Raw genomic sequence first — 12,741 nt, 5'->3', positions numbered from 1 at the left:
GACGAGATGCTTAGGATGCATAGGTTCCAATCGCCGGGTACGCGTTTTTCCTGTCAGATGGTGCAAACTAGCTGATGCATATACCTTATCATATTGTCGCCTCTGGTTTTGAAGAGCTCGGCTGGTAGGCCATCGCCTGCTGCTGTCTTTCTATTCTTCAGCCGGTACAGCAATATACCGTCTTTACGTCTTCTTGGCAGGGCGGTATACATTCAATGCCATCTTCTGTGACTGGATCTGCGGTATATTCGTCATCTTCGCTACTATTGGATACCAACAGGTTTGAAAAATGCTCTTATCCTATATGTAACATTTACCAAATTACCTTGCTGGTACCTACAGGAGGATGTGCCTGTACCAAAGCCATCAGTTTTATATATCACTCTTTGGTAGAATTTTCGGACTTCGATTTTTTCACACTCCAGCTTTTCCATTTCTCTCTGTTTTATGCGAAAATAACTTTTTTACTCTCTCATTTTCTCCTGGCACCTCTCTCGTTCGCTACACGTTGCTACAGTTTGTAAAGTAGCCCTGTATGCCGCATATTTCTCTTCGGTAGCAGCACGACACTCCTGGTCATACCATGGGTTCCTTGGTGGAGGTCTCTGGTATCCAAGTATGGGTTTTGAGTCTGAATGTGTGGAGTGGGCAATATTTAGCCATTGTGCTGATATGTTATCGGGACGAGAAGTGCTTTGAATATGCAATTGTACCAGAAGAGTGGAATATGCCGTGGCTATTTGTTATGATTGCAGCATATCAATGCCCAACTTCCGTGTTGTGCCTGTTCGTACTTTATTTGATACGTTTAATCAAGGTAGTGGTCCAAGTCTGTGTTTGCACCTCGGAACGATCGTACATTCAACACGCTCGATGAACGTCTTCAATCTACCAAAACGTGATCAATTTGATTTCTTGTTATTTGATCTGGAGACAGCCAGATTCGCTTATGAACATCGAGTTGCTTAAATCTGGTACTGCGAGCTACCATGTTTTTTTACTACTGCGAAGTCTATCAGCCTCATTCCATTGTTAGATGTTTCACTGTGGAGACTGAATTTCCTGACTGTTGGGCCAAAGATATTCTCCTTTCCAATTTTGGCATTAAAATCGCCTTGAATAATGTTAATGTCATGGCAGGACATCGGCCATAAGTTTCTTCTAAGCGCTCGTAGAATATATCTGTTCGTCCTTGTCTTATGTTGGAGCATGAGAGCAAATAAAGCTAATGTTGAAGTATTTTGCTTTTATCCGAATTGTAGCAAATCTTTCATTCACTGGGGTAAAGATGGAGACCAGATGGTTTAACCTACGACCAACTACAAATTCGCAACCAAACTCATGCTTTGTGTAATGGCAGCTATAATAGAGTGCGTCACCTTTAGGTGTTGTTGTGACGCCGTGTCCAATCCATCGTATTTCCTCTATGGCAGTTATATAGGTCATGTACTTTTAAAGTACATCTGCCAGTGCGTAAACTGCACCTTCCCTATAAAGAGTGTGAACATTCCATGTGCAGATTCGGAGATCATGGTCCTTAAAACGTCAATATTAGAGGAGTTTGTTTTTCTTTTCCTTTGTTTATTCGTAGTATGTTGCTTTTGGAGGAATGGATTACTAGCCCAGCGTTCATCCCATGTTCTTAATATCCTTAAGGTTGAACGCGCGGCATATGTTAGCTCACTACCATTAACGGTTGTTAAAGGCAGCTCCCCAGGTGACACCACGGGGAGGTCAGTGTGCAACAGAGATTAAAGAGGGACGAAGATAAATCCTGGACTTTGACATGTTAAAGCCGGTCAAGAGCGTAGCTTGGTATCTTTCATCCACTACGTCACACATTTATATAAAACAGTAACAACTAATACGTGACCATGGACACTTTTCTATCATTAGGATCCCTGCTGATCAAGAAACTGCTCAAACAAAAATTATGGATATATGTCTACTTTTTGGAATAGCCGCATATTGAAATCAACCAAAAACTTTTCCCAGTGATCACAAAACTTCTTCACTAGAAATTATGGACATAGCTCTACCTTTTGTAATAGACCCCATATAACCGTTTCAAGCGATTTTAGGTATTTTGATGTTTTTAACTAAATTTTCAGTCAGCTGTAATTTAGAATTTGTGATTTGGTTTGTGATCAGAAAACTTTTTTTAAGAATTTTGGATGAATGTCCATGTTTTGGTATAACCCCATATAACGGTACCACCAGTTTTCAGTAATTTGAAAGATTGTATATATATTCTGCCTTCATATATATTTTGTCTGAATTAATTTGGAATTAAGGGTTCAAAGTAGTCAAAACACTTCTCCAACAAACATGTAGGACATAGCTCCATGTTTCGGTTTAGCTTCCATATACCGGTAACTCTCGATATCAGGTAGTTCTTATCTACATTTTCGGTGTAAATTAGATTAATGATTCGTAGTAATTGTTCGTAATGGGCGTTAGTGGTTCGTAGTGATCAAAAAACCTATCCGTCAAAAGTTGTTTACCCCCATATTTAAGGTACTTGGATATAGTGTGGTACAAAGTGGTTAAAACCTTCTCCATCAAAAATTGTGGACATAGAATCATGTTGTTTTATAGCTCCCACATAACGTTACCCCCCAATTTCAGGTATTTTCAAGTTTTTAGCTGAACCAATTAGCTAAAATTAGGTATTTGAGGTTCCTAGTGGTCAAAAATTTGCGGACATTGGTACTTTCGTAACAGAAAGAAAAATAAATATTCCAAATTACTTCAGAATTTTTTATTGTGGAGGGCATAAAAAGCTCGAGCCAGCCGAATTGAGCTTTTTTATACCCTAAGCCTTTCGGCTAAAGTTCGATACGATGAAAATGTATCTGGCTCCAATGGATCAACTGATTTGGTCCATAATTTGACTCTCGTTACATTTTGTCCAAAGTCGGTCTAAGTTCAAAATATTCAGAGTCCCTAATCTTGTCGGACCGTTGCTAACTTTTTTGAACGTAACAATTCTTCCAAACGTTTATCAAGTTCCAAGTAGGTCTATGTTGGAAGACATTTTCAGGTACCTTCCTCACAAAAGTTCAACATTTTTGCTAAAGTCTTACGGGCTGTTCGAGGATCGTTCGCAATTTTTTACCGAAACTAATATGTACTTTTATCCGGTTTACGACAATACAATGTTTTTCATGGGCAAGTTCATGCTTTCTGACATAAGGGAGTGATTCACACTGGACCAACATTGAGCCTTGTAATATTTCTTTCACAATTAAATTGTATTCCAGTATTTCACCCCATCGGGTACCTCCCACAAAAATTTCAAAATTGTGCAGTTTAGTAATATGTCACAGGCTGAGGGTATATCTCTGTCTGCAAAGTTGACTGATACTTCTTTGCTTGTTCACTTATGTATTTAATTGTGTTTTAAGTAGCCATATTGGCCGTATAAACAATTTGATTCATGATTACAACATATTGCTAATACGCTACCTGGTACACCTTAAAACTTATTCTCCATCGCATGGTGTCTATGCCAGAATTTGGATCATAATTAAATTGGTAATAACCACATACACATGGATGTACATGTGGGCAACTACGTAGAAATTAAGCATATCGCTCATTTACTCAAAGAGTGCCACATCTCAAAAAATGAATTTTTAAATTGCCGATAGGAATTTGAGTTCCCAACATACAAATATTTTTAAACGAAAGGTAGAATAACAACTTGCACCATATTTTAGAATGAGCTAGCCAAATGTCAGTGCTAAATATCTGAACAGAATCATGCATGATTTGAAATAAATATCAAATGTCGTTCGTTGGTAATGGCATCAGTTGAGAACCGCTGGACCGATTTGGATGAAAGAAAATTTGACCACGCCCACTTTTTCAATTTTTATCATTTCTACAAAAACTACTGAACCGATTTTTCTGAAATTGTCCGGGGATGGCCCCGGTTAAAATAGGCTAAAAATTTTGTTGAATTTCGGAAGGGGCGGGATACTTCCCCTATACCCTATTTTTAAAAATGCTATATTTAAAATAATTACGAATGCGTCGGTTTGGAAATTAATTTGCGAGACAATTGTGGTTGTGTCTCCAAACTTACGTACTTATTTGGGACCCAAACACTTCACATCGCCCACGTTTTAAAATATGTTGCATCTTCAAAAGCTTTACTGAAATTTTCAGGGATGTACAGGGATGGCTCACGGTGAAAATAGGCTGCATATTTTGTTTGATATTAAAAAACGCTACATTTTCAATAATAACGAATGTATCGGTTTGAAAAATTACGAACTAATCTAGAATCTAGGTACTTCTTTTGGGCCTAAAGACCCGACCACGTCTACTTTTTCAAATATGTTATATCTCCAAAATCGTGAACTGATTTCCATGAAATTTGCAGCAAATGCTTAAGGTCTGCCGTGACAATGTGTACTTCATGGATTTCAGAGGAGGTGGGGTACCTTCCCACGTATTTCATTCAAACGCTATATGTATATGCCAAACTTATGATTATACCAGTGTCAGCTTTAATTTTGGCAGACAATGGGGTTGTGTCTCCGACCTTAGGTACATATTTGGAGCCAAAATACCGGATCACGCTCAGTTTTTTAAATATGTTATGTCTTGAAAACTGATGACCACGTCCACTCTTTTCAATATTTTTTTAACTATTAAACATAATTTCATGAAATTTTCAGAAAATGTTCAGGAATGACCCGTGGTTCAGAATGCTATATATTTGTTGATGAATTTTGGGCGCCTGTTGTTTTATAATCGCTATATTTGCTAAACTTATGAATGCATCGGCTTGCAAATTAATTTTTGAGACAGCGGTGGTTGCGCCCCCGATCAAATGTTCTTTCTTGGTGACCGAAGCCCGACCACGGCCAGTCTTTAAGTATGTTATATCTCGAAAACTAGAGAACCGATTTTCACGAAAGTTTGTGGAATGTACCGTGGTACATGTAGGCATGAATTTCGAAGGTGGCACGGTATATCCATTACTAAGAAAAACGACATATTTACAAATTTCCTGAAATGGTGAAGTTCAACTGTCCATCAGCCATGAAAAACTAACAACATATGGCGAATAACAAAATTCCTTTACAATTCCATTTGAAAAAAATTAAAAATTTTTTTTACGAGCACATCTACGATTTTTGGTACAGAGGTAAAGGAAAAAAATCCGGTTTCAAATCTGCTCGCGTTCACGAAATTGGCCAATGCGCGCAAAAGTTATAGCGGTTTTTATTCTCATATAAAGAAAAAATATTTAAAAATATCTTTTTTGTTGTTATGAGAAAATGTATGCATAAATCGTTAACAGCACTCCATATTTATTCGTAGATGTTTAAATAGTTATTAAATTTATTATTATTTTCGCGGAAAGTCAACAAATAATAAAAAAATTTTGAAGTAAATCCAAATTATCCTGTCCCAGAATCCGTACAAACCCTCAAAAAATAAATTAAAGAATATATGCGGAATCTAGACAATGCGTAGAAAAATATGATACCAAATTTATGGAGATTGGGTACGTAAATTGCATATTATAGCAACAACAAAAGAGAAAAACTTATTGTCGGAAAATATTGTTGCAAATATTTTTTTGGTTTGATTCTAAAAATTAGAAAAAAATATTTGGGAGTTCTTCAAAAATCCCACAGAATAATGAATGTATACAGTTAAAACTTCATCAAAACATATGGTTTACCATCGCGAGAGTTTAACTGATTACTGTGATAACTTATAAGGGTAGGAAATTAAGAGTAATATTGAAATTACAATCATTCAATTAATATTATAATTAAAAAGCCCGTTATTCGCGAATTAGTTAAAGTCGGTTGATGCGCATCCGTTTTTTGGATACAGCGAATCAATCTCTGTCAAAATTTATGCATATTTCGATGTTTCACTCAGGGGCCATTGTGTGCCACCAGTTGCATCATACACTGCAAAAAACCTTAAAGTTGGTAAAAGTCGCGCAATGTGCATACGATTTTGATGCGCATCCGGTTTCGTCAGCGCCTATCAAAAATACGTCCAAATATACCAATTTTAATTAGATTCTTCAAGAACCGCGGATGTGCCTCCACATTCTATTTTTGGTGAAAAACCCATATTACACGCGAATCTCTGTAATTTATGACACGCGTTTTCGCAAATATTATAATCGCGTATAAAGGATTCCATTTACGTAAAAAAATTTCAAGAAAATCGCGGTTTAGTACGCGGATTTGTCGAAATTATTTTTTTGGTGCTTTTCCTATTTTCAGGGTATCTATATCCGCGGTTTTAGTGGATGGATTCGATCGCGGAAAGTCTCATTAAATCCGTCGCGTAAAAAAACTAAATTCACGCGGATTACAAAGGAAATTGAATGGCACTTGTAAATTTTAAACGCAAAAAATAGGTTTTTTAAAAAAAATCACGCATCAAATATTGGCCTTTAGACTCCAATTACTAGGATGCTGTAAGGAGCACACTCATGAGATATGCATTAAACGACGTAGAATCACGAGTTTTATAATCCTAATGTGAGTTTTGAATATTATCTTGTTGCGCGTCCGAATTATTAAAACAATTCAAAAAACCCCGAAATTCCGGCTTCAAAATGTCAGCATCAATTTTAGGTGGATGCAGTGGATATATCGAAAAATGATACACTAGTATCATATTGCCCATGAAGTATTCTTTGAGTCTTTCTTTGGGCATATGTCTATAAAATGTAAGGTTAAGTCTAAAATCGGAAATCGGAAGGGAGCATAAAAAAACTTGCTGGCTTCAACCCATTTTTACCTATTTTTCTACATTGATGCCAACACAGCTTCCACGTAAATTAATTTTAATGGTCGACCTTATGGGATTCCTCCTAACAGTTCGCGAATTCTGAAAGGGTGAAACTCGGATTCATCGATTGTAAAAAATTTTTGTTTTTCGCCATATACGTCTTCAATAAGTGGGCGAATTTGACTTAACCATTTGTTTAACTTTTATTTTTAGATCGCTTTAGGGCGATAATAAATACTAAACAGCATCAATGGGCGAAAAAATCCGGAAAAGTCCGTAAGAGAAAAGAAGAATTGCAGACAAAAAATGTTGATAGGTTTAAAATCCTCAATGAATAAATCGGTTTGACAATGGACCCGAAGAAATTAGGTAGAAAATACCTATTTTTGAGTGGTAAATCATAAACTCCATAAAAAGTTGTCATTAAAGCGCAATACGGCGGGTCTGCTGGTATGAGAATAAAAATCGGTGTAACTTTTGCGCACATCGGCCAGAACGTGAACGCGAACAGATTTGAAACCACATTTTTTTCCTTAATATCTATACCAAAAATCGTAGATGTACTCGCAAAATTTTGTTTTCAAATTCCAAAAGAAATTTGGTTTTTACCATAAACGTTTTGTAAGCAGATGTGATATTATGTCGAAAAATATGTTAAAAATAAAAAATAATGTAAAATATTAAGTTTAAGTGTTTCATTTATAAATTCACTTAAACTAGAAAATAATTAGTCGCTTAGCCTCAATAAGTATATTTTTTCTCATGATGGAATCTCTCAATAAAACGCTTGCCGTTTAATTTTGCCACCATTTTTTAATTTAAATGCAAGCGTTTTTTTTGAAAGATTCCATCATGAGGAAGAATATATTTATTGAGGCTAAACGACAAATTATTTTCTAGTTTTAAGTGCATTTATAAATAAAACACTGAAACTTAATTTTTTACATTATTTTTTTTATTTTTAACTTTTTAGAAAATTAATTTTATGACCACTTAAAAGTCCATAACCAAATTACAGTAAGTTTAGGCCGAAAATTTAGATAAAAACTTTAAATTGCCTGAAATCGAGTTGTACCGTTATATGGGGGCTACACCAAAATCTGACAAATGTCCAAAATTTTTGGTTAGGGAGTTTCTGTACAATTGGTAACTCCAAATGCCAAGTTATAGCCAATTCGGACAAAAAATGAAGACAAAATCCTCCAAATAACTGAAATCGGGTGGTACCGCTATATGGGGGCTATAGAAAAAAGGACCCATATTGGTTTTGGTTTCATATTCATATATTGGCATCCAAATCTGAAAAGTGTGCAAAGTTTCAGTTCGATTGGTCAACTGCAACTGTGTTAATAATGAGTTACTAGATTTAAACTAAACGGACACCAAAGCAACCCAGCAAAATTTGAAGGAAGGAGTTCCATGCGATGTCGAGATTTCATGACATCTTTTGCATTGGTTGAAACGAGGTCTTGAAAGATCCGATCTTTTCATTAGCATTTGAACCAATGCAAAGGAAATCGTGAAAGATCCGATTTTTTCATCAGCATTTGAACCCATGCTAGGGAAGTGGTGAAAGATCCGATCTTTTCATCAGCATTTCAACCAGGGACGTACGCAGGATTTCATTTCGGGGGGGGGCCCAACTTGACCAAAAATCATGAAAATTAAAAATGTTGTGTATCGTTACGTAAAGCTATTTTAAAGGGGTATTAATTAATTTTATGTATATTCAATATTGCCACAAAGTATATACATTCAAAAGAGAGAGATCGCAATATTTTAGATACAAGATTGAAATTTGGAACTGATTATAATATATCAGTCCTTGGATGAACCATATCAGACCACGTTCGGCATAGTCTCCTTACAAAAGTTTTTAACCAAATTCTCCAACAGAACTGAAGCAATAACTAAAAAATCTTTCAAATTAATATTACCCATTTTCAACCACATTACGTCTTATTTGGCATTTTGGGTTCTAAATCCCGCAGCGAATAGCTTTCGAAACATTTTCTATATTCGAGGCTATTAGCATAGTTTTAAAAAATATCGTCAGTAATATGGATTTTGGAAATCATTTTGTTGGGAGAACTTCCATGCAAAAAGTGGTGAAAATAGATCCACGTTCGAACGCAGGGATTGCATTCGCGAATATGTCGAATAGATATATACATTGTTTGGAGGATATAAACAGTTCGATCCGAACATAACGCCGTTTCTTCTTTATTACACACTAACTTCAGTGCCATTAAAAAAGTTTTGTATTATTGTAAGAAAAAATATTCTTTAAGTGCATATAAACACCAAAACTTTACTATTTTACAAGAAGTGATAGAGTTCGTGAAAGCCAACTAATAATTCAGAAAATTACTTTAAAAAAAGAAAAAAAATATCAGGATCCGGGCGATGCAATCTATGACTCATAGACTCCGAATCCAACTCGCAGTACTGTTTGAGACTGCGCTAACACATGGTCGAAAAATATCTCTAAAAAAAGCTCGGCAACATTTTAGCTAAATCCTGAAAAAAATAGTTTAAGACGAAAAAAATCCATCTGATACATCAATGGTTGTTGTTGCCCCTTATTTCTATCTTAATTGTACGACTAGATGTTAATTGACTCGATGACCTTACAAACTTTCCAACGACCAATCACTTCTGTCAGCACAGCGGATACAAACTTATGAAAATTCCTAATTTGTGTTTCCTGGAAAACAAGTAAAAAGTATCAGTCGGGTTTGCCTACAGAGATATATCCTCAGCCTGTATGAGTTGAGACTTTTATATATAGACAGATCGAATACGGGCTACATAGCCAATTTTTTTCTATAAATTGTATAGCCAAGAAGTTTCAGAATTTGATATGTACGTAATTTTAGGATGTTTCGGTCAAATCGGATAATTGAAATTTTGTGTTGAAGGTATCTGAAGGAGTGACTCGATGTAATCCATATTCGGACCTACTCTAGGTCTCGAAAAAATCGGATTGGACTTTGCTCAAGATTTTAGGGAAACATTTTGAAGTCTGGTGTCCAAAGGAAGTTTGGACAAAATATTGCGAGATTCAAAATTTGGACCAAATCTGTTGATCAGCCGAGAGTTATAATGGGCACGAGCCAGACAGACGAACGAACTGGGATAAATCGACTCCAAATTGTTTGACGCGTGTTTCGTCAAAACATATGATTAGTCTAAGAACATTATTTCGATAAGGTACATTTTTATCGTTAGCCTAATGACTGAGGGTTCAATATCACGGTGCTCTTGAACCAACGTTAAATGAATGGAGCTTACAACTGGGAAGTTTTTGTGGATTCTGAAAAGCAATGTTCATAGATTAGAAAAATCCAAAAACAAGAAAAAACCGCTGAAGGGAATTTTAAATAAGTTCACATTTTTAGGTTTATTTTAGGTTTTCGCGATTTTGCTTAGAGACCACAAGTCCTATCGAAATGAGGCTAAAGAAAATGTTGTAACTTTGAAAATTTGTTTCATTTGTTTCTAGGTTTTACCATTTTTGAGATATAGAAGTTCAGGTCACATTTTTAGTTTTTTTTTTGTTAAGTTTTCACGATTTGCTTCAAAACAGTAAATCTTGTCGAAATGGGACTTCAGAAAATCGTATAGCGGTGAAAATTCTTTACAAGATTGGGATTCGTAATTTTTTTACTCGGTTGTACCATTTTTGGGATATATAAGTATAAGTTAGGAAATTGTAGTCCTGACATAGTTTTATAAGGAGACGATACAGTCAGTTAATTGTCCAAATTTGAACTTCTATATCTCAGAATTGGTAAAAACTACGAAAATATAATTTATAATTTGGTTCCATTTTGATAGGGCTTGTGATTTCCCAGCAAAACCCTAAAAATTATATTTTTTTTTTATTTTCTCATCTAAGCTTCTTTCATTTAAAGTTGGTTCAAGAGCACTGTAATATACAATACAAATAACAGCAGATTTTAATACAATACCATATTACGAAAGTTTGAGCATTGATTTCGTTTACGGTTGTTTTCAGCTACAAATTTGTTACTGATAGGAAAAAAATCAGATGGGCACACTGTTTGTAGCAGATGTTATCACTTTATAATGCACAACAATACATTTTTCTCCATTATTTTATCCCACTGTTTAGCAACAAGTTTTATATTCATTACAGAATTCCAAAACACTGGCATGGCATAAAGAAGGAATTCAGTTTTACTGGAAGTTTCTCTAAAAAGAGTATTCAAAGAAAAAAAAATTTGAATATTTCTTAGACATCCTGATGACAAAGTACATTTTCAGTACAGAACCTTCAGAACAATATCAGTTTTCATTTGAAATTTTAAAAACAAAAATTATTTTAGAGAAAAAAACGTAATAATTTGTTAAAGTAGCTCAAAAAATTGTAGTCGACCAAACCATTTCGGGGAGGGCCCGGGCCCCCAGTGCCCCCCCCCCCTGCGTACGTCCCTGATTTGAACCCATTCCATCGGTCCAATAGAGATGAATTTCGTGTTTTTATTTATATACATTTTTCTAAATATATAAAATAAATTATTAACAATAGGCTTGATGTGGTCGAAGACTCGAAATCACAACCAACGTTGTTAAAACTCTCGTCGTAATGATAATGTCATTGCAAAGAGTTGGTGAAAATAACATGCCAAAGCATTGGTGGAAATGACAAGCCAAAGCATTTGTGAAAATGACAGTTCAAAGCATTGGTATAATTGACATGCTCTGGATCCAAAAATGAATAGCATCTTTTGGGGTCCACGCTCATATAAAACTCATCGATGAAGATGCTAAACAGATGACATGCCAGATCACTTTCACCCATGATTGAATGGCATCGAACATTTTGCTGGGAAGTTAAATAAAACACTGTAAAAGCAAGTTAACTAAAACACTATAAAAACGTAAAATTTTGTAATAAATTTTATTTTTTGCGAATCCATTAAGACATTCCACGAGTATTTTTTGCATCATCGCAAAGGATACAGATTCAATGAACGATAACATATAAAGGATTTTCTCTAAATATTAAAATTTAAGCAGTAATATCTCTTGCGCGCAACGATCAAAGTTAGTTACAGAAACAGATTTGGAATGACGATTGTTTTCTTAGTATATGTACCATGTGGATTTTTTAAGAACAAAAGTGGTTAAAAAATGTTACCCACATGCATATATGTACTTCAGAAATTCCATACATGTGGAAAGTCTTTTGTGACATGTATTACAATTTTTTAACCCAATTGTACTAGAAGTTTTAAATGCCGTCAATCCATTCTCAGGCAACCATAAAATATGTTTATTGCAATTATGATGATGAGATATCTTCAAAAATTTGTCGCCACCAATAATATTTACTTTGTTCTTTCTAACTTTGACTCTATCACGAGGTTGTAATTTTATTTTATTTTAAACGAGAAATCTCAAAGACGACATCTTTTCAATGAAGATGTCAGGTGGGGGTGACAGAAAATGAGCACAAAAAACCAAACGAAACGAATTAAAGAAGGACAACAGTTTAATTTGGATATTCAATTAGTGCGGCTGCAGTCTTTGTTTGTTTTTCTATTCGGTTTCTTTGTTCGTTCAATTCGTCTGTCATTGTTTAAGAAATAAAGGATTTGTTTTTTTTTTTCTTCTTGAAAATGTGGGTTTCTGTTCTTCTGTTCTTCACTTAGAGAGATGACAAGAATGAAATATATTCCACAAATTCAAACCAGATGGGCCAAAGGCAAAAAAGAAGAACGACAAAATTGAAAAGAAAAGACAATATCAAAGCAAGACAGGTTATTTATGGTGGCAAACTAAAAAGAAATGTGGTGTTGACAAACTTTTGTCATGGTTATGGTCTATTAGAGGTCTATCTTTGTTATTTAGGTGCTTTTGGCCATTGTTTGAGAGAAGAAAACTTTGTATTTCTTTGTGTGGCAGTCATTGTCTTTGAAGTCTTTTATGTTA

Source organism: Musca autumnalis, unplaced genomic scaffold (assembly GCF_047663935.1).
Source record: "Musca autumnalis isolate F117 unplaced genomic scaffold, ASM4766393v1 scaffold_2, whole genome shotgun sequence".
NCBI classification, from domain to species: domain Eukaryota; kingdom Metazoa; phylum Arthropoda; class Insecta; order Diptera; family Muscidae; genus Musca; species Musca autumnalis.
The sequence above is the reverse complement of the archived record's forward strand: the minus strand, read 5'-3'. Positions refer to the sequence as shown.